This window comes from Jaculus jaculus, chromosome 1 (assembly GCF_020740685.1).
Source record: "Jaculus jaculus isolate mJacJac1 chromosome 1, mJacJac1.mat.Y.cur, whole genome shotgun sequence".
In the NCBI taxonomy this organism is placed as follows: Eukaryota; Metazoa; Chordata; class Mammalia; order Rodentia; family Dipodidae; genus Jaculus; species Jaculus jaculus.
This window is the reverse complement of record NC_059102.1, coordinates 275,983,607-276,011,602: the sequence shown is the minus strand read 5'-3', so window position 1 is coordinate 276,011,602 and position 27,996 is coordinate 275,983,607. Positions and strand designations below refer to the sequence as shown.

General features: G+C 45.1%; 1 protein-coding gene and 1 pseudogene across 2 annotated transcripts in view; one reads left to right on the top strand and one right to left on the bottom strand.

Moving 5' to 3' along the window:
- Nucleotides 1-27,996, top strand: part of Zfhx3 (zinc finger homeobox 3) — a 253,338-nt gene that overhangs the window by 97,563 nt on the left and 127,779 nt on the right. The window lies entirely within an intron of this gene.
- On the bottom strand, nt 8,700-9,156 carry LOC123458784 (annotated as a pseudogene).

Here is a 27,996-nt window from a genome sequence, read left to right as displayed (position 1 = left end):
CTTTGTCTGCTCCTTCCCTCTCTGTCATAACTTAGGCTGTCCTCGGACTCACCACTTAGCTGAGGATGACCTTGATCCTCCTGCCTCCCAAAGTGTTGGAATTACAGGCATGAACTACCACATTCCATTTATGCCCTGCTGGGGGCAGACCCATGGCTTTGTGCATGCTAGACTGGCACCCTTTACCAACTAGACCTTAGCCCCTGCATTTGCTTTCTACTGTACCCACTGAAGTGGCTGTGATCCTGGCCTCCCTTTCAGCCAAGTCTTTTGTTCCTCTCCTCTTCCTTTTATGTTAGAGGGGATAGAGCAGTATTTCAGGAGACACAAACTGGGTTTGTCATGTGACCTCATACCAGAGGGTCACTGCCCTAGATGTCAGAAATGCTAATATGGGTGGAACAATCCTAATCTGAAAATCCCAGATCTAAAAGTTTGAGCACCAGCATGATGGGACAGGTGGAAAATTCCACATCTGGCCCCAGGGATACCTATATTATAGTCAAAACGTGGGGGCCCTGAAACTTGTATCAGATTGCCTTCAGGCTGTATGGACAAGGTCATGAATTTTGTTTGGATCTGGGTTCTTTTCCCCAAGATATCTCATGATGTATGTCTGACTATTCCAGAATCAGAAAAATATTCAAACACACAAATATCCAAATCACTTATGGGTCCCAAGCATTTTGGAAAGGGATGTTTAACCTCTACTTATACTTTCATGTTAGGACTGAGCTTTCTGAAACTGTGGAACAATTTCAAATCTAGAAGCAGAGGTTAGGCTAGTCTGCAGAAACCTGGGGATAGTATCCCCACTTTGCCTAGAATAACCTAGCCTGAATAATTGTGAGCCTCATTTTTAAAATGAACTTTTTGTTCAGCGTGTCCCTTCTCCCTCCTTGTAGGAGTGAGGTGCATGTGTGTATTTGTGTGTGTGTGTTGGTGAGGGTCTGGAGAGCACAGGCTATCAGATGCGAGTCCCTTCTCCTTTCCTCTGGACCCCTGCCCAGCTGTTGTTTTGGTTTTAATCAGTGACTGTCTTTGGTCATACATTTGTGTTTTAACACGAGTGTGGGACACCCTGGTTCCCAGGATCTCCAGAAAAGCTTGCAGCCTGGACTTGGTCTTCTGTACCACTGTGATTCTTCTAAGCCAAAATCAAAGCACATTGTGGAAAGGGTACTTGTCTCTCACCAGGGCCAAGCTCCAAACCTCACTTCCAGCTTTTCTACTTTCCCATCCCCTCCACCCACCGAGGTGGGGGTGGTATTCTTGTTTGTCTTAAGAGAGCAGCTTGTACTAAGTATATGCCTACTCTCCTCCCCCCGCCCCCCCCCCACACACTCTTCTCCACATAGCTTAGGTTGCAAGACCCTGAGTATGGGGCCAGGCTAGCCTGAGGTTTTCTGGGTTTATTGTTTTGGGGGCTGTGTGGCTTCAATGATGAGTGTTCTGATATGTGTGGTCTTTTCTGCTTGGGGGAGGAGGGGCGCAGAAAGGCAGTTGGAATCCATGTACACCTGTCTCTCTTCACCTGAGAGTCATTGCAGTGGAAATTCATCAACTCTAGCAGATGGATTAAGACCCCACGAGAACCCATTACTCAAACAGTTCCCAGCTGAAGTGCCTTTGATTGGGCCAAGACCCCAGGTTTCATGGTAACCTTAAATTATAGCAATGAGGGTTGTCTACCTCGCTCCGGCGAGATGAGAAGTCAGTGTCTAAGCCTCCTTGTACTTGGCTTAAAGTAGGAGGAAGGGAAAGACACTGATTTATGAGCACACACGTACTCACAGCCACATTATGTGCATGGTGGACTGGTACTCCTTCCCCCTGAGGCTTTCACAGTACTGGAAAGACGGGAGAGCCTTTCATGGCTGCATTACTTCACACTCCTTCTTTTCCTTTCCCTGATGAATGTATAACTCACTGGGCTGCATTCTCCCACAAGGGCCATAAAGTCATTCTAGGGTAGATGGGCAAATCAGAAAATGTATAATCGCCAGAAGATGATTGGGTTTGCAGTTTGCATCCCTGGTGTCCCTAATGGGCACACTGGAGGAAGTGGGGGGGGGGTCTCAAGACAGCTTCACCTTTGATGCCCATGGGAGGTGACCAGTGTGTAGCCTTTGTCTTGCTCTGACAGCAAAAAGCATAGATCCTCTGGGGTAGCTCTGGACTATACTGCCTGTGTCTCCATCAGCCAACCCTGCACGGCTAGTGTTTGAAGCAAATAACATGTGGTTTCTGTTGTGTTTCTGGAGCCAGTTTCCTGGAATCTTGTTTTCTCATTAGGTAGACTATTTGAAGTTCGAGTCTCCACCTACTAAGGTGTCTTCAGCCAGAGAATGAACCACTTTCCCCAAGGTGATTTAGAAGGTGTGAAAGGCCAGATGCTTTGGTAAATTTGTAGCACATTTGACCTTCCTGCCCTCGTCCTCTGGAGCAGCTGGTGCTCTGAAGTTCATTCCCCTCACTGGATGATAGGGCTGGCCAGATGTAGGCTCTTTGCCTGTCTGGGAGACTGTGCAGATTTATCTTGGAGAGTGAAAGGTGGCCTCAAACTCATGGTTCTCCTGCCTCAGCCTTCCAAAAGCTAGGGTTACATAGGCATGTTTTATTGCAAGTGGTCTCTCTTCTTCTTGTCTGCTATCTATTAATCCATTTTTAAAAGTGTTATTAATGTCATGTTGGTTATTTGCAGTGTTCTGATGTCACTGACATTAATGTCATCCTGTTCCATGAAACCAGACTGTGGCTTCCAGTGGCCTTTCAGAAAGAAAGTGACCATTTCATGGCCTCCTCAGTAAGTGATGCCCAGCGTCCAAGTAGTGCCCAACAAAATGTCTTGTGCTTCCAGTTGCACTGTCCGTTTAACAACATTGTCCTGATGCTAAACTCTTGAATTACTAGCTCAGGGGACCATGAATTTTATGCATTCATTCCCTTGTACTTCTTTCATGGTTTTCCTGTTTATAGCCTTTGCCTACACTCGTTTTCTCGGTTTGTTCCTTTTTCTGATAGATTTGCAGGACGTTTGGTTTGTCCGAGCCGACAGCCCTCTGTAGCCACCGTTTTCCCCAGTCTCCCATCGTCTTTGACTTTGCTTCTGGCACAGTTTGATATAGAGCAAACTGTGCATTTGTGGGACATCCAGTTTGCTGGTCTTTGTGTTTCCTGCTTTTTCTTTTTTTCCCTGGGAGGCCTTCTTTTTGCTAGCCTCATAAAATAACAAAAATAATAGCTAACACCTATCTTACTCTTATAACAAGCCAAGTGCGCTCCACCAGCACATACATCCTTACATTTCACCAGCTTTATGTCTTTTTAAAGGAGACATAGACAAGTTGTAGGTCTCAAGCTGGTGAGCGCCAGGGGGTTGATTGGGGTCCATGTTCAATTGCTGACAGTGCCACACGCCATGCATTTCTGTTACCCCTCTCCACTTATTACCTGTTAACCCTCACAGGTATATTTTGCATAGGGTGCAACGGAAGACTCTTATCTTCTTCAAATTGGATGGTTAGTTCTCCAAAAGTCTCTTCCCTAAATGATGTGAGAAGCTGTGTTTATCATCCCTTGTTCTCTAAATTTTGTCTTTTTTGTAAAAAGTCTAGAACAATTCCTGAAAGTTTTACTTCCTTTTAGTCTTCCTCCCCCTTATTGTGACAAGGAGTGTCTTGCTATGTGGTGCTGGCTGGCCTGGAGTTCACCTTATAGATCAGGTTATCCTTGAACTTGCAGTGATCCTCCTGGTTCTGCCTCCCAAGTGCAGAAAGGGCACATGCCACCATAGCCCCAAAACCTTTGAGCTAAAAGTTCTAATCTTCTCAGGAAAGAAAAATCTTTAACTGTCAGTCCCCACTGCACCTTACTGCCATTTTTCCTGCCAATGACACCTGCTTTCCTAGGGGTGGTCTTTAATCTAACCTTTAGGAGAAGTTTCCTGCATTCCAGATGCAGCAATTGTTATGGGCAAGCTAGGCGGACAAACCCATGTGGCAGGTGCCCCACAATAGGTCAAAGGCATGAACTCAATTTTTAATCCTTTCAACTTGATGAAGACTTGGACACACAGGGTACATTTGAATACATTTAATTCGAACAGGTGTTTCTGGTTTTTGTTTTGAAAGGGAAATTGTAAGGGAACAATTAAGGCATTGTCAGGAAAAGGCAAGGGTTTTAAATAATTACATAATATACCTGAACCATATTCTTTATTCAGTTTTAGACATAACTCAAAACTATAAATAATGTTTAAGTGTGGGTTGGAAAAGGTTGTTTCTATAAAATCCATTTTGGTAGTACTAAGTAATTTTATACTTTAATAAAAGTAGATTTCCAATCCCGCCCCTCCTCCAGTCCCAGCCTTTTTGGGAAGCAAGCAGGATGTCAGGTGAAAGTTTAAAGATTTTAATGAAATGCGTTGTGTCACAAGCATGGTGGGAAATACTGAGACCAGCAATGCGAGGGTGGTGACCTCTGAGCGCAAGTGCTGCCTCGGAGCCTCAAGGTAGGGCTGTTAGAGCAAGCGAGACGCAGGGGCGCAGCGACATGCAAATTTCACATGAGCAACTAGTACTGTTTTGCTGCAAGTAGAGCCCAGAAAATACACTGACATGTACTTCTCTGAAATTCACATTTTAAGTGAGCATCCCGTTTAGTCTGGCAAAGCTGCCTCCGGGTGGTAGCCAGCCAGCAGGTGCTCCCAGAGCCTAGAGAAAGACAAGTGGCTTCCTTGTTTGTTAAACCTCTTTCTTTCTTTCCTAGTGTGCCTCAGTAAAAGAAGGGAATTAATATATGACTAATGATGTTTTCTTATTTTTGTTATTTGGGGCAAATGATCATATCAGATTTTTACTTTTTTTAAACATTAAAATGCTTTTCCTGTTATGAACTATGTACATTTTCTCCGGACCTATTGGTTAAAATTTACTTTCTGATCATTTCTTTTGATTGTTTCATTTTCTTGAAATGATTTTGTGTCACCTCCTAAGGTGGGCATGGATGCCTGATGCTGTCTACTCCCATGCCCATGCCAGCCATTTACCCGTCCTTGCTCCTCCTGGGCCTCCTCCTGCAGTTGTCATTTAGATGCACCGAGGCACCACAGTCCACATGTACCCCTTAGTTATTACGTGTGGAGGACCGTGTGCCTGTGCCTGTGCTTTCCTGGGAGGAGATGCAGACTAGGTTTGAATTCAGACTCATCAGGAACCTTCTCTAGGGTCCCTTTCCTGATCCACACAAGGCAAACTAAAGAGAAGGTTAGAAATGTTTACCTTCCGAAGGTGTTTGATTTGTAACTGTTAATGAGCAGGGCAGATTCGCAGATTCAGGACGGAGACTCCAAAGCCGCCTTTGGTCTCTTAGGTCAACATTTGTACCATTATTTTCCTTGCCGGGGTGACCTGTGCATTGGAATCACAGAAGGAACTGGCTGTCCCTTTTGCGTGTCTGCTCATATTTGGAATAAAGCTCTCAACCTGATACTTAAAAAAACCCTGTCCTGTTTGCTTTGTTATTAGCACATGCTGGGGTGTGCTTCACCCCAGCATCCATGTGCTGTGTGGTGGGTTCCTCAGCCCTGCATGCTCTGTGCTCTCCATCTTTGTTTCCTCAAAACCCTTCTTTCCTCCACAGAGTGCCCTTTGGCCAAGCCGGGGAGATGAACAAGTGCTGGCCTGCTCCTGAATTTGGAAGTGATGGTGTTTTTTCGAAGCATGGGGAAACTAGTCTTACCTCTGCCAGACTAGAACCTTGCTTGTGCTGTTCCCTTACTTCCTTTATACCTATGGCCAGCCGAAAGAAAAGCTGAAAAGGTCATGCAGCTGACTCCAGGAAGGAGAGTGGAATCATGAGTGACCTCACGGTTGTCTACACAGGGCTTCATCCTGTGTTCCAGGAATACAGGTTTTCCTTTGCTGGGCCATGTGGGTGTCTCAGTTCACTAGGTTGTTTTTTTAGGCAGTAGCATCTTGGTGTCTTCAGGGCAACAAGAGAAATATCAGGGGTTGGGGTTTGTTCCCAGTCCCCTTTGGTCCTTCCAAGGAGCTTGGGAGGGTGCCTGAACCACCGTGAAGTCCTGCACATGGTTGTTGATGCCCCTGAGGATCACAAAGTGCCCTGGCTTTGTTTTAGATGGGATTGTGCTTTCGAGCACGCTCTCCCTGCTGCTTGTAACAGGACTTGTTTGAATGGAGTGTTGTGTGTTCCAGGCCTCTTGTCAGTTTCTGATACTCGTGGGCCCAGGAAGGTAATTAGCAGCATACGGTGATTTTTCCTTTGTTGTGGGAAAGCAGAATACTACTGTGTCATGTCAAAGGTTCACCTTCAAGAGCTGAGAGACCCCTCACCCACCATGGTGTCCCATGCTCTCTTTTAGTACCTTCCCTGCCTCGACAGTTTCCCTGCTAAGCCATCTCCTGAACTTTCTGAAAGGAGTCAAGATAGTGGGAGCTTGGGGACCTGGGGAGCTTCCCTCACACTTCTTGGCTCACACATCAGTGAAACCAGGTGGCATTGGTCTCAGCCCTGTGGTTTCCTTGCTGTATTAGACATGAGTCAGCAAGTGTGACCTCCCCCAAAGCCAGCTGTGGTTTAGGAAGTACCATGGGGGTGACTTGGCTTGAGACCCCAGTTTGTGTCTCTAAACTCACTTTCTGGTTCTCAGATTAGGCGCTGACCATTATAATTGTAAATATTAATTAGCATTATTACCATTATTGTCCACATTTGGTTCCCATTGGTAATGGCTGCAACTGTCCACATAGCAGAAGCAAGTAGTCTCCCCTGAGAGCAGGGGCCAGGCCTCTGTGCACCCTCGCTGTGGCCCCTCTTGTGTCCAGACCCTGCGTACTCCCTCTTCATTGCCTTGCAGCCTGCCATTTGCCCCTCAGCCTTTGGGGCTCTGACCCACACCTGCAGGCTTGCTCAGAGGTGGCAAGTCCTTGAGTTCTTTGCTCAGTTGATGATTTTTTTCTCTCTGATGTCCCAGTCCCAGAAGACCCCAGAAGTTCTCTAGGAATCCCCTCCCTTCTCCATGGCCCCTGCCCACTGCCAGATGCTTTTGTTCTGTGCCTGACTGGCTCTTTAGTCCTCCCTGAACAAGCGAGGCATTTAGAGTCAAACCTCACCTGGGGAGGTTTCAGACAGCAGCAACAAAGCCCTAGTCCATGGAGGGTGGGGGGAGGCTAATTACACAGCTAATTAATCCAACAGATGTCGTTTTAAGTGCTCATTTCTGTGTGATTTGGTTGCACGTGTCCCACGCTGCTGAGATAGGCTTTGGGCTCTGTTGCAAAATTTCTTTTTGATGAGTCCTTGAGGAAGAGCCTATTTCCTGACCTTTCCTTTTTATTGTGTGTGTGTGTCCATGTGTGAATGTGGGCGCATTCATACCATGGTGAGTGTCTAGAGGTCAGAGGACAATCTTGGATATTGGTCCTCACCTTTCACTTTATTTGAGGCAGGGTCTCTTCCTTGTTCATCACTGCATTTTCCAGGCTAGCTGGTCCACAAGTTTCCAGGAGATTCTCTTGTCTCTCTGCTCCCTTCTTGCTGTGGGCACATTGGGATAATAGATGCCTATGATAGCATCCATCTTTTCCTGTGAGTTCTGAAGATTTGAACTCGGGTACTCATGCTTGCATGGTAAGCACTTTCTCCACTCTGTAGCTTCCACTTTGTTTTTGAGGCAGGGTCTCTTATTTGCCACTGTGTTTACTGAACTACATGGCATGTGAGCTTCAGCATTCTTCTGTCTTTGCATACCCTCTCACTGCAAGGATCCTGGGATCGCAGGCACTTGCATAATGGGTTCAGCTTTAAGTGGGTTCTGAGGATCTTAAGTTGGGTTGCCCGGCTTATACAGCAAGTACTTTACACAGTGAGCCATTTCCCTAGCCCTTCTGATCCTCCTTAAGGGTCTGGTGACCCATCCTGTGTTTCACAGAAAGCATGCACAGTGGGTGTACCCATAACAAGTTTCCTGCCTCTGGTGCTGGTGTGATTTGTGGGTGAGCAAGAGTATGCATGTAGTGGGTGTCAAAGCATTTTGAAAATCTCCACCAGCTCACCGTACACTCTTCTAAAATCCCTCCAGCCCAGATCTTCTTGTCCTTAAAATTTTATCTACCTCAGCAGTTTTCTTTAGGACACTTTTTAAAATACCATCCTACATTCCTTCTTTTTTTGTGTGTGCGATCTTTTTCTTCTGTTTAGTTGACAGGCATTTGTCACCAAGATCTTTATTCCCACCCAACTTTTCATCCATCTCTGTATCTTGTGGATGTTAGACTGTCAGCAAGTCACTGGAAGAGTTGTTATGAATTGATGGACTCTTAAGTTTATAAAGATTGGGTCCAGCTCTGAAAAGCCCCTTCTGGTTCCTTAGGGCCTCCCATGTCCTACTCATTTCTTTCCCTGGACAAGTGTCCATTTGTAAATGATGCTTACTTAGTGACCCCCACGTTCTTGGAGGCGGTGGGCAGCAGAACGGATTTTTTGTTTTGTTTTGTTTTTGAGGTAGGGTCTCACTCTAGCCCAGGCTGACCTGGAATTCACTATGTATTCTCAGGGTGGCCTTGAACTCTCGGTGATCCTCGTACCTCTGCCTCCCGAGTGCTGAGATTAAAGGCGTGTGCCACCACCCCTGGCATTCAGAATGTATTTTTTTATAGTGAAAAAAATGTATTTAGAATTAACCAGCTGGATCCAGTTTAGATGATCCCAATTTTGTTGGCAATATGCAAAGCATCATAATCCGGAGCCAGCTGAAGATGTGCCTTTTTCTTTCCATAGGCCTGATCAGGGTAGTAACCTTGGCCACATCAATGTCATAGCTTCCTCACAGCTTGTCTGATCTGGCGCTTGTTGGCCTTGATGTTCACAGTGAACACACATGTGTTCTTGTCCTCTGTCTTCATAGCTGGCTGTGTGGTCAGAGAGAACTTGATGCCATAGTGGTCCAGCTTGTTTCTCCCGGGGGCGCTCTTTCCAGGTCACTTATGCTGCCTCCAGAGGCCCAGTGTCTTGGGTTGCCAGAAGGGGGGTGACTCGCTGATCTTCTTTGTGGCCTTTCAGCACTGCCTTCTTGGCTTTCAAAGCCTTTGCTTTGTGAGGGGCAGGAGCTTTGCTCTTTGTTTTTGGCATCATTTTAATGAAAAGCTATATCTCTCTCTCTCTCTCTTTTGAGGTAGGGTCTCACTCTAGCCCAGGCTGACCTGGAATTCACTATGTAGTCTCAGGGTGGCCTTGAACTGACAGCAATCCTCCTACCTCTGCCTCCCAAGTGCTGGAATTAAAGGCGTGCACCACCCCTCTCCACCCCACCCCCGGCCAGATTTTATGTCTAGTAAAAGAGAAACTCCATTCTTTTTTGTTTGTTTGTTTGAGACTGGGTGTCCTGCAGTCCAGGCTATACTCAGGTTTATTATATAGCTGAGTGTGGCCTTGAACTCCTGATGCTCTTGCCTCTACCTCCCATGTACTGGGATTATAGATGTGTACCTCACCATAACCAGTTCACTCCAGGAGTCTTTAAGCACCCTCACTAAACAGGATCATGTTCTGGCTTCTTTAGGGCAGTGCTTTCTAACCTTTGTTGTTCTCTATAGTCCAAAGAAATACATTTTACTTTTGTCACTTTGGACATCCACATACAAAGATTTTTTTTTTTTTTTTTTTTTTTCTGTTTTGAAGCCGGGTTTCACTCTAGCTCAGGCTGACTATATTCACTATAGAATGTCAGGGTAGCCTCAAACTCAGGGTTATACTCCTACCTCTGCCTCCCGAGTGCTGGGATTAAAGGCATGCGCCACCACGCCCAGCCACATACAAAGGTATTTTGTATTTAAGATTAAAATAAACATTGTACAAAATAATTTCATCCTTTATATGCATGAGTTGATACCTTCTGTCCTGTTCTCTTATTTTACTAGTTGATTTCTTGATCTGCTAATAAAGCCATTTTCCACCCAGAGAGCTTTGCAAAAATGTGTGTATTCAGCCCAACCCAACCCCAGCCCTCAGACGTTCTGCTTTCATTTTCTGTGGGATTCTAATTGAGAACCACTGCCCTAATGGGTCATGATCCACAGTTGGAAAAACATTGCTGTACAGGCTACGGAGAGGAATTGATTATTCGCTAAGAGCTATCACTTGTGCAGTAAAGAGCTGTCCAGGCCTGCAAGAAGCCAGAAAGAGGAGAAATGACACCAAGTTGGTTAGATCAGAAAGGGAGTGGGGAAGCTGCAGTAGGAACAGGATTTGAAGGGAGAGTAATCACATTGAAGGGTAAGCTGGGCAGAGGACAGAGACGTGTCCATTCTTCTGAAGCCAACTGCTAATCTGATTGTGATAGTCAGAGCTTTCTGTCATGCACATGTTGTTACAAGAACTTTTAGAGATAAGAGGTTGTGAGCTATGTATTTCTTGATAATAATGTACTGGAGTTTGAGTCTTTTTTGGTGACTGGTTTTAGTAAGGTTGTCTGTTCAAGTGGCTCTATTAAACTTAACAGATAAACATTAAACTTTAGTGAATGCTACCGAAAACAAAGTATTTGGAAGAGGGAGAAAAGTGTGCTGACACCTGCAAGGTACTTGGGTAATGCCCTGGCAATGTGAGGTGTATCTACGCCTGCTAAAGATACAGATAGATAGCCAGTGAAGAATTAATTTTAGGAATATTAATTTGGGTGATGGGATTCGGAGTGTGCTCTGTCATCTATTTTCTCAACTCATCTCTTAGATTGATCATTTTCATAATGCAATGTAGAGACAAAAATATCAAAACCTGGAAGTTAACTACTGTTTCCACCTTGAGCCTCCACCACACAGCAGCTCTGTGCTTAATGCAAAGTGCCCTGCTCCCCTGCTGCCTTCCTCTTCTTCCCACGCACTTTCCTTGGACAGAAGAACATTGGTGATCTGTCGTGCCTCCGAAGACAGGGCTCCCATGAGGTATTCCTCTTCTTGGCAAACAAGGGCACACATCTCCATGGAGACAGAAATGCTCTCAAGGAAGAGCTCTGAAGGCGCCGGAGGAGCAGCAGTGGCAGGCCAGCAGGCTTCTAGCCATTCAGGAGGCCTCCCTATGCCCACCAGTCAACAGCTTCCAAGCCCGCATTCTCGCTCTGACTAGTGTTGTTCACATGGAAAGGGTGGTGTATTGATGCTTGTCAGGGTGTTCCGTTTTGATCTGCTACTTCTTGCTAAATAAGTGGGAGTGGAACAGTAAGGATTCTCTTGCTACTCAAAAGGTATTTGGATGCCCACTTGTATGCCAGGCACTTAGAGGACATGATAGAGAGTAGAAAACTTCAATATGGGCTGTCCCTAAGTATCTTAGGATAAATACACATAGCTCTTGAGGGAGAGTTTTCCTGGTATCAGGCTATCTGTGACTTGCATAACTTAATCCCTCTATGTAAATTCTCTGTAAAATGGGTTAGTAGTAATACCTTCTGGGCTGGATGGTTGAGTGGGTTGAAGGAGATCATGTATGGGATGTGCCTGCAGTGGAATGATCATGTAGCACAATGTGTGGTGGTGGTGTTTTTCTGCATTTGCTTTTCTACTGTTGTGCATAGGTCATATAACTGACATAATTTTATAATTTGGTTTTTATTAGCTTTGACTTTGACACACTGTTGGTATGAAGGACAGAAAGGCCTGGGTGTGTATGTGTGTTAGTGTGATAGAGAGAAAAAGTTTCCCTTTAGAGGAATGTCACTACTGTTTAGTAAAATGACTCTGAGCAAATTACTTCAACTTGGCTGGCCTGTTGTGGCCCTGTGTGAATGATGAAGAATTTGGACACAGCAAGCACTAAGATCCCTTGACATGAAGGGCATATGTATGTGGAACTTTTTTTTTTTAATTTAATTTTTTTTTTTTTTTCAAGGTAGGGTCTCACTCTAACCCAGGCTGACCTGGAACTTACTCTGTAGTTCCAGGCTGGCCTTGAACTAATGGCAGTCCTCCTACCTGTGCCTCCTGAGTGCTAGAATTAAAGTTGCACATCACCATGCCCAGCTGTTTGTGGCACTTAAAAAAAAGTTTTTTTTCCATTTGCTGGGGGTGGGGGAATTGGCACTCCAGGGGGTCTTAGCCACTGAAATTATACTCCATATGCTTGTGTCACCTAGTGGGCATGTGTGACCTTGCACTTGCCTCACCTTTGTGCATCTGCTAATGTGGGATCTGGAGATCTGGGTAGTAGAATATGGGTCCTTAGGCTTCACAGGCAGGCACCTTAACTGTTAAGCCATCTCTCCAGCCCTGTAGTACTTTTGAAGAAGTGATGCCTCTACTTCTAGTCCTAAGAAGTGACTCAGTGAAGTGATTACAAAAACTAGAAACTGTGTAAGTCCAGTTTCACTTTGTTAAAACTTTATTTATTATTTGAGAGAGAGAGAGCGGGAGAATGGGTTCCTGCTTTTGCAAGCATTAACTCCAGATGCATGTGCCATTTTATGCATGTAGCTTTACAAGGGCAGTGGAGAATTGAACCCAGGCTAGCAGGCTTTGCAAGCAAGCATCTTTAACCACTGAGCAGTCACCCCAACCTGCCGCTTCACTTTTGCTAGTACTTCCTCAAGCCCTTCTCTGAGGAGTGCCAGCCTCATCTTCATTTGTAAAGAGTGAGCTATGAAGGTACTTTTATTGCCACAGTTTCATACTACGTACTATATAACTTGGAATGATGATTTTTTAAAAAAATGTGTTAAAATACAACTTCATGTCAAGAATCCATGTAGCCTTAGTTCCCTTCTGTGATCAAAATTATCTGCAAGTAAGAAGTTAGGCGTAGAAGTTAGTGTCCAGTTCAAAGTATACTCTCAGTGAATTCCATTTATTTTTCTTCCTAGTCTCTTAACATTTTTTTTTTAAATTAAAGCTAATGCATATTTACTCAAAATACAAATGAACAAAAGCATACAACAAACAACGCTCTACCACGGCTACAGTCCAGACATGTAAAACATATAAGGCAAAGACTAAACAAAGAACGTTAAACTCTAGTTAAAATTAAGCGTGATTCACATTGCTGGTCTTCTAAGTTTTGCATTTGTGTCTAGGCGCATTTTTGTAACCTCCGCATCACGAAGGAGGGTAGGCCTCCCCTCCAGCGCACACACACGTGCCGCCATAGCGTCAGCTGGTGCTACAAGCTGCGGTGCCTCACCTCGCATAAAGTGAGTTCCTTGCCACTGAGCACCAGCGTGGGTGACATGGCTGACTTAACATCGCTCTCGGAGTCGTCCTTTAATGTTTACATCTGTGTCCCTGCTTGTGGTGGCACCGTCCCAGTCTCCATTCATTGTGGCAAGCACCTGCAGTCAAAGATGCAAAACAGCTTTTGTGGTAATCCTTTGTGAGCCATTAATTTTAAATATTCCAATTTTTTCTTCAGCTGAAACTTTAAAAAGATATTTTATTTACTTGTTTATGTGTGTGTGTGTGTGTGTGTGTGTGTGTAAGAGAGAGAGAGAGAGAATATGAATATGAACGAGAATACCACACCCTCCAGACACTGGAAACAGAATCCAGACCTATGTGCCACCTTGTGAAGCTTGCTTCTGTGGGTACTGGGGAATTGAGCCTGGGTCCTTTGGCTTAGCCAGCAAGCACTTTAACCACTAAGCCATCTCTCCAGCCCTAGAACTTTGTTTTTAAACTGTTCATACCTCCTCTTCCCTGTGTGTACTTTAGAAGTTAATCTCTTTGGCTACTCAAGTTATGGATGTTTTCTCCTGTCTCCCCACCTCTTTTGAAAGCTAATTTCCCCCCTTCTTTCTTTTAATGAAATAAATGACTAGCCCTAGGGTCTCTGATTATAGCTGTGAGTCAGCAAGAGGGAAGAGATGCCTCCCTTCTTGATTCAGAGATACTAGCTTAATGCAAAGTGATGTTCTTCAACATCTGAGGTTATGTGCAAAGCATGTGCAACTGAAGAGCTCACCAAGTTCATGGCCTGCCTGGTGATTAGATCAGCATGAGCAGATTTGGAAAGTATACTTGAAAAATAGCAGTGCTGTGTAACTTGGCTGATAAATTAAGTGGTGTAAGGTTTGGAAATGTAAGTTTCGTGTGAGTGTCAGGAGCTCTGTAAGGCCCACTCCACTGGATTTGGAAACACCTACAAAATGCAATGCAAATTAAAGGCAATAACACATTAAGGTTGCAAATTGGAGCACGAATGAAGAAATGCAAAAAGAAAAGTTTTGCATAGCAACACGCATTTCCCATGTGGTAATTATTACTATCAAATATGATATTGTCATGTCCAGGATGTGGGGTTGGCTCAGTCCTTATGCCTGACACCCAATTTTACATTTTATAACTACCATGTCTAAATCTTTTGCATTCTTTATTCACATGCAGGTAAAGATTCTGTCATTTGTTCTTGGCACCACCATAATCATCCTTATTTTGGGAATGCACAGACAATTGGGTTTCTGTTGTTTTTGTTTGTTCATTTGTTTGGTTTTCCCAATAGGTCTTGGTTTTTTGAGAGAGCTCATGTAGCTATTATGTAGTCTTGTCTCAAATCTGCTATGAGGTCAGGAGTGGCTTTTTTTTTTTTTTTTTGAGGGAGAGTTTCACTGTAGTCCAGGCTGACCTGGAATTCACTATGTAGTCTCAGGGTGGCCTTGAACTCATGGCGATCCTCCTTTCTCTGCTTCCCAAGTGCTGGGATTAAAGGCGTGCACCACCATGCCCAGCTAGGAATGGCTTTTAACTTCAAATCCTTCTATCTCCAACTCCCAAGTGCTGGATTGTAGGCACTTGGCTCATGTGGTGCTAGAGTTTGAACCCTGGGCTTGTACATGCTAGGCAGACACTCCTCAAACTGGGCTATACTCCCAGACCCTTTCTCAGTAAGTCTTACAAGTGTTTTTCTAAATGTATCACTTCTGCTCTGGTTATTCATTGTGATCAATAGCTAAAAATGTTAAGTGCTAGTTTTGTTTTGTGACTGTATGACTTTGAATTACCATTGTCTTCTCCTTAGCCCTTTAGAATAGAAATGATCTTTGTCTGTCCCCTCTGCCCTCTGGTTCTGGAAATCAAACTCAGGGTCTTACACATATTAAGTGAGCACTCTACCTCTAGCTACACTTGTAGCACTCTGCTTTTTTTAAAAATGTATTTGAGAGAAAAAGAGGCAAAGGTAGGGACAGGAGAGAGAGGGAGGGAAGGAGGGAGGGAATGGGCATGCTTGGGTCTCTAGCCACTGCAAAGTCTGGACACATGCACCACCCTGTGCATCTGGCTTATGTGAATCCTAGGGCATCAAACCTGAGTCCTTTGGCTTTGTAGGCAGGCACCCTAACCACTGAGCCATCTCTCCGGTCCCAGTGCTCTACTTGTTGAGGCGTTCTAGCATGGGTGGCAGTTGTTCGGGTTAGTTTGGGTGTTAGTGCTTTAGGTCTGAGGCCCCTGCCACTCAGCAAAGCCAGTGAAAGAGCAGAGCCCGCCCAGTAGGCAGTGCCCTGCTTTCTCCTCTATGTTTGTGTGTGTGTATGTGTGTTTTAATAAGCTCACTTTCATTTTTCTTTTCCCCTCTATTTCTGAATAGTTTAGGGAAGATTTTATGTGCAGAAGAATGTCAAAGAAGTATTTTTATCAGATGCTAGTTTTCTCCCTTGGGGTGATATAAAAACTGAGTAGGAAGCTATTCTTGTTAGCTGTGTGAAGTATATCCTCCCTTCCTTCCCTCATTCTTTCTCTCCCTCTTTCTTCCTTCCCCTCCCTCCTATATCCCCTTTTCCACATGGGGTCCTGGGAGCTCAGAACCTCCCTATGAGCACAGTTATTCTAGCATAGTTCCCGCCCCTCAGCCTCATTTCTCACAGCTGATGAGAATTCTATCAGCTTAGCTTAGCAGTCTCATTTTCTGCTCCCAGCGCACGCTTGTTTTAATGTGTTTCAGTTAATGAGGTAGAAAAGAGAATGAGGTGTCACTGTTTACACACAGACAGCTTGTGCTGAGGGCCCTGTTGCAGCCCAAGTGGCCCTGGGCACCCTCAGGGAACAAATCCCATAAAGTGAAGCCAGTTCTTTCAGAACATGGTTTGCCATAGCTAATGCAGGTAGCTGTTGTTATTACATGCAAGCCTTGCTAAATCATCGCACTTACACTGTCTCTCTTCTATATATGGCTTTCATTTGTGATGATAAAAAGAAAACTATGCTCAGAGGTTTGTGGTGCAGTCAAAAGAAATGGTTAACCCCTACCTCCCCAAAATCTGTTTTAAACTGATGTTCTTACCAGCCTCTCACCACTACAGAGGCACCTCCAGAAGTAAGGGTCCGATCATTTGAAGTAACTCCAAACCAATTTCAAGAGCCCAAGAGAAATCGTGCTTTAAGTATAAAATACTGAGCGTGGATGGGCATGGTGGCACATACCTGTAACCCCTGGGAGGTAGAGGCAGGAGGATCATAAGTTGATAGCCAGCCTGGACTGCACAGTAGCAAACCTGTCTCAAAAGGCAAAAACAAACAAAAGGTATAACCATCCCTCCCAACCCCATTCAGAAGCAGGCAGTAAGTATTTGTGTTTTCTGTTTTATGGGCCAGAATAGTGTTGCTGGCCCGAGAGACTTTGAGGAGTAATTTTATCTGAACACAGATCTGGTTTGGGACCTGCTGTCCCCTTCTAGAATCTCCTACGTGAACAGAACTGCTGCCCAGAGCAGCTGGAACTCCCCTCTCCAGCTTCTGGATGTGTGGAAGATAAAAGGAATACCAGACGGGCAACAAAGGGGGGGGCCTTGTTCCCGTGTCGGGACCCATCTAAGCTATTGTGCTGGCACCCACATTGTGCAAGGACATACTCTCGCACTTCTCACTCCTCTCCTCTTTCCATCATTCCCCTTAGCCCCTCCTCATTCCACACCGTAACCCCTAAGAGGTTAAACCTGTTGCCTGGCCCTGGCGCTGTGCCAGCCCCAAGGGGCGCTGCGCAGTCTGGAGGCCCCAAGTGCATCCTGGCTTCCCAAAGGCACAGCAGCCATGGGTTTCAGTAGGAATTAAACAATTACTAAGTCTTAGGCCTCCCCACTTTCCGTGGATTGACTCTATAAATTGTCAGCCTGTTGACATTTTAATGCGAATTATGTCATGTGGTATCCCCTTTGATTTCGACATGCCTCAGTTTGTAAATACATGAGCCACTCAAAGACTTGTGGTTAGTATACACTCTGGAGGCCTCGGGGGTTTTTGGTGGGGGAGCACACACTGGAGAGAGCACAATGCTGGGAGTGTGCCTGGCATGGAAAGCTGTTCTCAGTCACCCAGAGTGGCTCCAGAGGGGCAGTGGGCTGTGCAGGGAGCGGGTGGAGGGTGTGTGATATTGGCAGCCCTAGTTCCACACTGCAAGACTTCCAGCCCTTCCCAAGTTCTTGGGAAGGCTGCCGCCTTTGGGGTGGTTTTATTGGGTACTTGGATGGCTAAGCATTTCCCCAAGTCTCTGTACAGCTCTGTTCCTCTTTTTGTAATGTATGATGTCACTTGCCCTGTCTCCTGTGCCTGGAGGAGAACTCATTTATTTTAGATTCCAGGGCAAACCAGTAGGTCAAGAGGCATTACCCAGAGCAGGAATTTTTCCTGGTAAGAATTTAGCTGACCCAAGAGGGCAAAATGGGAAAAGAGTTGTTAACGGGAAGATAGATGAGGATCAAGAAGCCAAGAAGAAAGGAAGGAGTAGTAGAGAAAGGATTAAGATACACAGAGGGAAATGGGGTGTGGAGGTTCATGCCTGAACTCACAACATTTTTGGAGACAGAGGATTGCCAGGAGTTCTAGCCCAGCCTGGGCTACAGAGTGAGACCTTATCACAAATAAACAGCTTGGGGGAGGGAGAGGAAGACTCCTTATTTGTGTGGGAGGAAGAGGAGCCAGAACATGGAGGTGCTCAGTATTCAGATTCTAAAGCAAAGTTCAAGGGATGAAACATTGGAATAATTTTTTTTAATTTTATTTATTTCTAAGGAGAGAGAGAGAAAGGAAGAGAGGGAAGGAAGGAAGGAGAGAGGAAAGGGAAGAAAATGGACATGCCAGGACTTGTTGCTACTATAAATGAACCCCAGACACATACACTACTTTATACATCTGGCTTTATGTGGGAACTGGGGAATTGAACCTGGGTTAGCAATCTTTGCAAGCAAGCACCTTTAACCACTGAGTCATCTCTGCAGTCCCTGGAATAAATTTTTAAGGCACAATTTCTTACAAGAACAGCTGAGAAGTCTTTGTGCTGGGATTCCCTGCAGTTCCCTGTTCCTAGCTGCCTATTTTCTGCCTCCTGATACCCTTATTTGAAACTTCTCTTTTAAGTCTTCAATCCCCAGAGGATCTGCTGTCTTGGCTCTCTCCCATTTGTACAGATGACAGTGCTCAAAAGGAAACCAAGAGATTTTGAGGCTTGCTAGGTTGTGCCTAGAGGAGGGTGGCTGAGACAGACCCTAAAAATAGATAGACCCTGAGCATTCCCCCCCCCCCCCCCGCTAAATAGGGAAGTTGCACAGAAGGGGCAAGGACATATGTGATCTTCCCTCCTCCAAATAGGACAGCTCTTGAGCCTTCTGTCTGTGATGGAATTTGGCTGATTTACAAAAATGTCAGGGAATCTTTAATGGCCACGGGTGGTCAGAGCCCATTTCCCACGTGCTGAGTAATTCCAGTTTCATGTGTGGATAATGCCCATATTAAAGCAATTAGATACATACATAATCTGAAATGCAATACATAATCTGAAAGGGAAGAAGGGACCCAAATTGTCTTGGTCAGAGATACTTCTAGTTCATTCGGGAACTAGAAACTTCCACAAGGGGTGGTAAATACACTTTTCAGTGCTATATTTTAACTTCTTTTTTCACACTGTTTTTAAAGAGTTCTCATATAAGGAAAGGTTTGAAAAACAGAGTTGCTACCTTTTCCATGGATTTATCAGGCTTTTATTACTTGGGGAAGATAGGGTAGACAGAGAGAGAGAGTTAGAGACAGAAAGAGAGAGACCGGAAAAGTACACTTCTTTAGAGGAATGTTTGGTAGGTTACTGTGGGAAATTGTACTCAGTCTTCTTTAACATCTAGCTTGGATTTAGCTCTAAGGGCATATACAAAATAAAATGACAAGGCCTTAGCACAAGCAGGACTCAGAAAAACATTGTTCCCTGCCAATTAAGGAAAGTTACTGTAGTCAACAGACAAGGTCAAATTAAAACACTTAGACTTTTAAGGTATTAGAGTACTTTGTGTTTTTAAAAACATCATGAACTGTTGTTTGTGGCATGTCTCATTTACCTATCTCCTGTTCGTTGTAGTCATGAATGGACACTTAGAAGCACACTTCCGTTCCTAAGTTTAGGTCCCCTGTTAGGAAAGCTACTGTATGGGCCGGGGACGTGGGATGGTGATAGAGCTCTTGTCTAGCATGTGCATGGCCCTGCATGTTGATTCCCAACACTGCTGAGAACAAGGGAATTACAGTTTGCCTTTCTTCGTTTCATTCATGACTCTCAGATGTTGTGACACCCACAGTCACCTCCCAGTCTTGGCTGGTGCCCATTCCTGCTCTCCTGGGCTGTGTTTCCAGACTTGATGCTCACTTGGCCTTGTCAATGAAGGGAGTCCTGGATGATTGTGAAGTTGGGGGTGGGTAGCTGATTCACTTTCACGACTACTTTCTTCTTCCTTCAGTCCTTCAAAATAAAGGCAACTTGAGGGAATTCACACAGCAGTGGGCTAAATGGAGACATGTATTAGCTGCATTTTAGCAAAGCTGGTAGATGTCACCACCAGGATCACCCTCTCTTGACCAGATGGCTGTGTCCTTGCCATTGCTGCTTCAGCTGGGAGCTGTTTCATCTCATCTGGCATGTACTTGGATCACCTGAAATTTTTGGGCAATTGGGGTCTGTAGAACTCCTTTGCCCTTTATTTACAGGCTCCTGCTTCTTCTCATTTATTTTGAGAAGGAGAAAGATGCATAGAGGGAGGGAGGGAGGGAGGGAGGGAGGGGGAGAGAGAGAGAGAGAGAGAGAGAGAGAGAGAGAGAGAGAGAGAGAGAGAGAGAGGGAGGGAGGGAGAGAATGGGTGTGCCAGGGACTTTCAGCCACTGTAAATGAAGTATAGATGCGTGTGCCTTGTTGTGTGCATGTGTGACATCACACGCTTGCGTCACTTTTGCATCAGGGTATACATGGAACCTGGAGATTCGAACATGCATTCTTAGGCTTTGCAGGCTAGTGCCTTAACTGCTAAGCCATCCCTCCAGCCCCAATTCTTTTTATTTGTATATATATATTTCTGTCTCTATGTCTATATCTGTTCTAGAACTAGATAGCTAGGTGATGGAAGAATTGACAGAGTAAAACTGCACATGAGGGCCTTGGATGTTGCTCAGTTGGTCGAATACTTGCCTAGCAAGAACAAGGTCCTAGGTTCCACCTCAGGCCCTGCATAAAACCAGGTGTAATGCTCCATGCTTGAAATAATCTCAGCACTCAGAGAGGGTGAAAAGTTTAAGATCATCCTTAGTTACATAGAAAGTTAAGGCCAGCCTGGGCTACAAGAGATCTTGTCTCTAAAAGGTGCACTTGCATCATTGCAGCCAAGCTGAACATGAAGCTGCATTGGTGGTGGGCGGAGATTGTTCAAAGGTATTGCAGTCTGGTTTGCATTGCTGGTAGAAATCACCCAACTAAGAGCAGCTTCTGGGTAAGAGGTTTATTCTGGCTTACAGGCTCAAGGGGAAGCTCCAAGATTGCAGGGGAAACGATGGCATGAGCAGAGGATGGACATCACCCTCTGGCCAACATAAGGTAGACAATAGCAACAGGAGAGTGTGCCAAACACTGGCATGGGGAAACTGGCTGTAACACCCATAAGCCCGCCCCAACAATACACTGCCTCCTGGAGGCGCTAATTCCCAAATATCTATCAGCTGGGAACCTAGCATTCAGAACACCTAAGTTTATGGGGGGACACCTGAACCAAACCACCACAAAAGGGAAGAAGTCAGTCTATCCCTGGGACAAGGGAAAATGGGCAAACCAACCACCTGTCTTGGTAGCACAGCAATGGGTTTGTATTAATTCCATATGGCAGCCTGCTCCAGCCCCATGGGGTATTTGCATAGCATACACAGCACAGACTGTGCAATGTATACAGGTATCACAGCACTGGCAACTGACCATGGATCTGAATGGGACCTGGGTGTCCCCATGACTGCTTGGACAGAGTTCAGACTTGCCTATGGGGTTGCCTGGGTAAGACACATGCTCACTTCTTGGGTCTAAAAGCGCATTTCCAAAATATTGGGAGGAGATGGGATTAAAATCCCATAGGAAAGAAGTGCCCCTGAGGAAGTGAACCCAGGAGGTTAGTTTAATAAGGAGAGAAAAAAAGAGGGAAGTTAGAGGAAGGCGGGGGATGCATGAGAGAGTGAATGAAAAGAGTTTCTGACAATTAACTAATTCTCCTTGCTTTAACCCATGACAGAATTAATCACACATTAACACAGTGACAGCAAAATTAATGTCATATGCAAATTAATAGTGCAGGCTTGGCGTTCAACAGCCTGTTGGATTTTTAAGGCTGGTTTTGTACTTACACCCACTGGGGTCCCTGCCCATCAGCTGGCATGGCCCCACCCCACTCTTGTTGCCTAAGACTACAGGAGCAGCTTTGTAACTGAAGTGGCTTCCTTCTGTCTGGCTGGCTTAAGGTGGTGTGTGTGAGCGGATACCATCAGATGTGGATTCAGAAATCACACCACCCTGGGTTGGAGACCCTCTGGACTCTGCTGTGTTTTACTACCCCCCACCTTTAATTATTATTTTTTACATGCTTGTAGCAGGGACTATTTTTTTAATCTTCTTATGAAGTATGAAAGCCCTAAAGATGTCCTATTGAGAAAAGACAATGGACTAGTAGGAACAAGAAGTAGGCATCCCATGGCACCATCAAATCTCCAGTCACTCCAGCATAAGTAACAAGTTACAAACGGCATTGTTGTATGTGGCTACAAAGAGGTTAACCTATTGAAACTAAAACAGAAAGCATGAACTCTTCTCCGTGATGCTAATAAAATATGTGAAAGAAGCAAGAATAGTGTGCTTCATAGCATTCTGACTGCTAAACTTCTGTGCCCTGGGCAAGTGTGGGCTAGCCCATTACAGCCTGCCATGACCTCGCTTGTGAATTCACCATCTGTGAAAATTATCATTTTGACACTTAATGAGTAATAGTATTGTGAGCCAGGTGTTCCAGGGAACATAGGGAGGTGGCCCTGCCTGTGAGCCACATCGCATCAGCACCAAGATGAGGCAGTTCAAAGGAGGGTGAGAACTACGCCTGCGGATGGTGAATGAGTATTGGCGTTTCCTTAGTGGTGCTGATTTCCTTAGCTTTTTCATTAGCTCCCACTTCATCCACTACCGAGGAGAGAGACTTGACTCTGATGAGGTCACCACAGAGATCTGGAAGCGCTGTGTGGGCTGGAGAGTCTTCATTCCTGGAGCACCTGGGGTTTTCTTTATGTCATGTGCATAGAATAATCTGGGGGAAAATTCAGAGCCATGGAAGATGGGTCCCCAGAAAGCCATTAAACTGTAATTTTGGTTTTACAGATAACACAAGGAACTGTATCAAGAATATACAACAAATATCCATATGTGTACACAATATACACATGTAGGAATGTACCCTTATGTATGTAAATATATTTGTTGTAATTTCCATATTTGCAATTAAATAGTGCCTTATTTATTTTTGTGTGTGATATGCATGCATCTCTGCAAACATGTTAGTGTAGGAGTGTGTGTGTGTGTGTGTCCGCCCAGGTATATATGCATGTCTGTGCACATGCGTGTAGAGGCCAGAGGTTGATGTCTGATGTCTTCCTCAGTCATTCTTCACCTGTTTCTTTTCTTCTTTTTTTTTTCCACCTTATTTTTTGAGACAGAATCTCACCCTGAACTTGGTGTAGACTAGTGAGGCAACAAGCTCTAAGGGTTCTCCTGTTTCCCCTTCCAGCACTGGGATTACAGGCATATGCCACCATGCCTGACTTTTACTTGTGTTCTGGGATCCAAACTCAGGTCCTCAAGCTTGCTGTGAGGGTGCATTACCCATTGAGTCATCTTTGCAGCCCCTGTAGTGCTTTAGGTACCGACTTTATTCGTCCTTATACATCTTTATCATGTATGAACTTAATGTTTTCTCCATGAGCCTGGCACAAATGGAGCAGGAAGTCAAACAGAGGTGGGAGTGGGCTCATTTTTGTCTCTAGCTCTGACAGGTGCCTGCTCCAGGCACTGCACAAGAGCCTTCATGCCATGTATGGAATAAAAGTGTCTGCCTCTTGTAGGTTTTAGGATTAGGTATCCTGATGGATGAGAGGGAATTCTAGAAGCAGGCAGCATGTAACAATCTGAAGTAGATATATGACAGCATTTGATTATAAGGCAATTTCATAGGAAAACCTTCAGGTCCTAGGTGAACACTTAGTGGCACTCCACATGGCAGGAAGATGTATATGGTCACATGTGGGCATATGAGGACTTCATGTTACTTTGTCCTTGTATACAGGGTGGCAGGCAGATGCCTCTTCCTGGGCCTCTGAGGCCAGCCTGGATGTCAGCCCTTTGCCCTTGGTGCTCAGGGTAGGGCCAAACCTTCATGCCAGTTTCCATACCTCCCACTTGTCACCAATGGCATAATGGGTAGGATTGGATGAGCTGGGCTTAGGCTGATGGAGATAGGACCTGTGGCAGTGGCTGGAGAAAAATCCCTTGAGATGGGCAGGTGAGCTTCCCGGTCTCGTGATGGTTGGGGGTGATCTGGAGCTAACATTCCCTTAGCGGCGGCCAGTGCTGAGCAAGAGTGGGTGAGGCACAGTAACTGCAGAGAGGAGACAGGTGCAAGGAGAGTAGTCCAGATGCAACACCTGAGTGTCCAAAGTTCTCAGGAACACAGGGAAGAGTACCCTGCACGGCTATGAAGATGGAGTCTGCGGAGTGGGGTGTGGATTACAGAGTGTGGCTTTGTCCTACTGATGCTGCAAAGCTAAGTAACAGTGCAAGCGAGACCACCAATGTAGCTAGACCCCCTAAATGCTTGCAGTGGAACCTGATTTAGGGCCCCTTCTGCCATGCCCTACTGGGAGGTGGGCCTGCTTTTCTTCTGCATCTGTATGTGTGGCCATATTAATCCCCCCCCCCAGCCTTGCCTGGGATACTGCGTGCTGCCTGACAGGGTTGCTAGGAAACCAGCAGAGGCCCATCTCCTCCTTGCTCAGGACCAGGCAGCATCTCAGAGCCTGGGCCAGCAGGTATCGTGCTGAGAGCAGGACCACTTGTGACAACCGTTACTCTCTGTCATGACCCCTTCTCTCCAGACCCCTGGACTCCTTTCTGTATGTTCAGTGGCTATGTGCAGTATGGCCATGCCTGATTACTGTCTCTCCATGCTTCTCCTATTAGAACTGAGTTTCCTTGAGCCAGGTGTGAAGGGAAGCTGTAATCTATCTGAAAATGAGATTTCCTCTGAGTTTGTGCCAGCACCCCTCTCAGATCACATCTGAGCAGATCACATCTCCTCTGGATTCTCTGCACCTCATGTTGCCCGTAGCACCTCACCCCCACAGCTCCATGTACCTCCTGTTTACGAGCAATGCCTTACACCCTCTGAAGAAAGGCTGGTGTGATTTTTGACCATGAGGTCTAGGAAGGAGCTTACCATGATCACGTGTCTCTAAGATAGCAGAAGCTGCATCACCTGCAAGCTGTGTCAGTGACATCACTCTGATACCTTCCAGCTCTGTAAACATAATGTAACTGGAGCAGGGGACAGGAAAGCAGGATCCGTCACTGAATGGTGGGCCTTGCATCAAAAGGCAAAGAAGGGCTGGAAAGTTAATGCACCAGGTTTGATTCCCCAGGACCCACATAAGCCAAATGCACAAGGTGGCTCATGCATCTGGAGTTCATTTGCAGTGGCTAGAGGCCCTGGCATGCCCATTCTCTCTCTCTGTCTGGCTCTTCCCGTCTCTTTTCTCTCTCCCCTTCAATGCCTGTATGTTCTGTAAGGATGTCCCCCCCCCCCCCAGAGTTTGGTTAAACTGCTTTAAAGCCCCACAAAGTTGGTTTCTGCTCAAGGAAGCCACTCTGTCAGTTATACACAGGCAGGCAGCTTTTCTCCTCAGAGTTTCTTTCAAGTTGATTATATCCTAATCATCAGGGATTGTAGGGGCTCCTGAACCCTGTTGGTGGCTGTGGTGATCATTTAGTTTTTCTGCTGATTTCTATGAGAATGTAAAGTGAGTGGGAGTGTCCTCTGGCGAGGCTCTGTGGCTTTGGCATATTGATTCCTGGGAGTGCTCTCAGCATTGTTTACCTCAGGTGCTCATTTGTTCTTTAAGTTGGCAGACTGTACAGGTGGACTGGTTAGAACAATTATAGCACATCCTTGCTGGGCCTTGCTGGACAACTGTCAAAAGCAATGGTGCCCATGTATTTCTGAGTAGGAAAGGTAGTCCTGCTGTAGTAGGAAAATGGTACTCAGTGATTATTGTACTTAAACTGATGGAGTATTACTGGTTGGCCACACCAAGATAAAATTGTTGAAATAATGTTCATTTTAGTGGTAGGTTTTCTTTAATTCCTTCATTCTTTTCTATAGTTCTTTTTAAAAATCAATAAGCAGATAACCATTTCTCAAACACTGTTGTGCATCTGCATCAGCTGGTGATTCCTTTTAAGGTATCAGTGCTGGGGTCCCACCTGAGAGTCAGATGCTGTGAGCATGGCATTGGGAAATAATGTATATATGTGTGTTTTTAACCACCTTTTTATGTGTCTACCCCTTAATGGTCATTTAGGAAATCCTGAACCCAGTGAAGGGATATCCCAAACAGTGCTTGTCAAGTTCCTCTGAATGTTCCCACTTCTTTGTACAAGAAACTCCAGGTAGGGTCTCACTCTAGTCCAGGCTGACCTGGAACTCATTATGCAGTCTCAGGGTGGCCTTGAATTTACGATAATCCACCTACCTCTGCCTCTCAAGTGCTGGGATTAAAGGCGTGCGCCACCACGCCCAGCCAGGGACACTTTAATTGTTAGTAAGCTCTTCCTGTGTGTCATGGATTGTCTGCTTTGCTGTCATGGGGGGTAGAAACAATGCAGTTGTAGTCCTCTTCTGTAAGAGAAATCTTCCCTGTGGTATGATTATTTTGAGGAACTTAAGTAATATCAGATGTATTTTGTCATTGACTTTAAAACATTGCAAAGTGTAATTTTTTTTGATGGGAGGAAAAGGGTTATTTCAGCCTTCAGTTTTGAGAAGTTTCATCATAGCAAGAACAGACACAGCAGAACGTTATGTCTTGTCACATCATGTGGGTGGAAATAGTCAAACACTGGGCTAGGAGCTGGGCTAATAAACCCTAAGGTCTAGCCCCAGTGCCATCCTTCCTGTAGCATGGCTCCACCTCCCAAAGGCTGGGATTGAGTATGAGGCTTAGTCAGAGACACAGGACACAAGGGGGATACTTTACAGTCAAACCACCATGGTGTGCTGCAGTATTTAATCTATTGCCCCCTCTTTTTTTGTTACTTGTTCCTGGGGCGGGGTACCTTCCCCATTCTGTCCCATGTTACTTGTGTCCAGGTGAGGACCCTCCTCATTCTGCTGCATGTTCATCACCAGCATTTATAAGCAACCTACTTTCTTACCCTCCCCTCCCCTCTCCTTTCCTCCCCCCCCTCTCCATTTCTCCCCTCCCCTCCCCTCCCCTCCCCTCCCCTCCCCTCCCCTCCCCTCCCCTTTCCTTTCCTTTTCTTTTTCTTTTTTACTTTTTCCAAGGTAGGGTCTCTCTCTAGCCCAGGCTGAACTGAAACTCACTCTTTAGACCCAGGCTGACCTCCAATTCCCAGCAATCCTCCTTCCTACATGTCACCCCAGTGCTAAGAGTAAAGGCATGTGCCACCATGCCCAGCTTACAACTATTTTTCCTGCAAAGCAATTGCCTAACCCTGTCCCATTCTCATACCCAGTTCTGAATGTGTCCCCCTGTTGATGTGTCTTTTGAACCAAGGTACTCTTTGTGAGTTATATGGTTTTGGCAAACTCCCCCTGGAAGCTAGTTCATACATATACCAAGTCATTAACTTTCATTTTGGTTTTTATTAAGCAGCTATACCAAGGCCTTGGCTGCTATGGAACTTAAGGTCCCCTGAAATGACCAGTGTTGTTATTGCCATTGTTTTCATATAGCTGATCATGAAATCAGGTCTTTCTGGCCACTCAACATGAGGTGCAAACTCCACATTTATTCTTGTCATCCCTTCATCCTGTTTATGCTGCCATTTTAGTGAGCTACCTGGCTGCACTCCCAGTTTTATAATAGAAATGTGGCAACCTTATCATCTTTGCACATGTATGTGCATATATCCATATATATATATATATATATTATATTAAAATGCTTCATGTCTATTATAAGCAATAAAATAATCTATCAAAGTGAGAGAAACACATAAATGGGAGTTATCCCAGACTTCACCAGTTCAATATTATTATTATTTTTTTTGTTTTTGTTTTTTCGAGGTAGGGTCTCACTCTGGCTCAGGCCAATATTATTTTTATTATAAACATTTTGGTACATGTAAACTTAGCCATTTCTACACAGATGCAATGCTATTTTATAGAATTGAAATGACACTATATATAATTTGTAACTGGCTTTTTTAAAGCTTTATATTGTATGCTCTTTCTGGGGGATGTGTGGGTTGAGATAGGGTCTTATGTACCCTAGACAGTCTTTGAACAGGCTATGTAGCTGAGGGTGACCTTGAACTCTTGTTCTTCCTGCCTCTACCACCCAAGTGCTCAGATTACAGGTATGTGCCACCACACCTAACCTGTGACCACCTTTTGATATCACTAAATATTCTTCTACCTGTTTGGTTTTTTTTGTT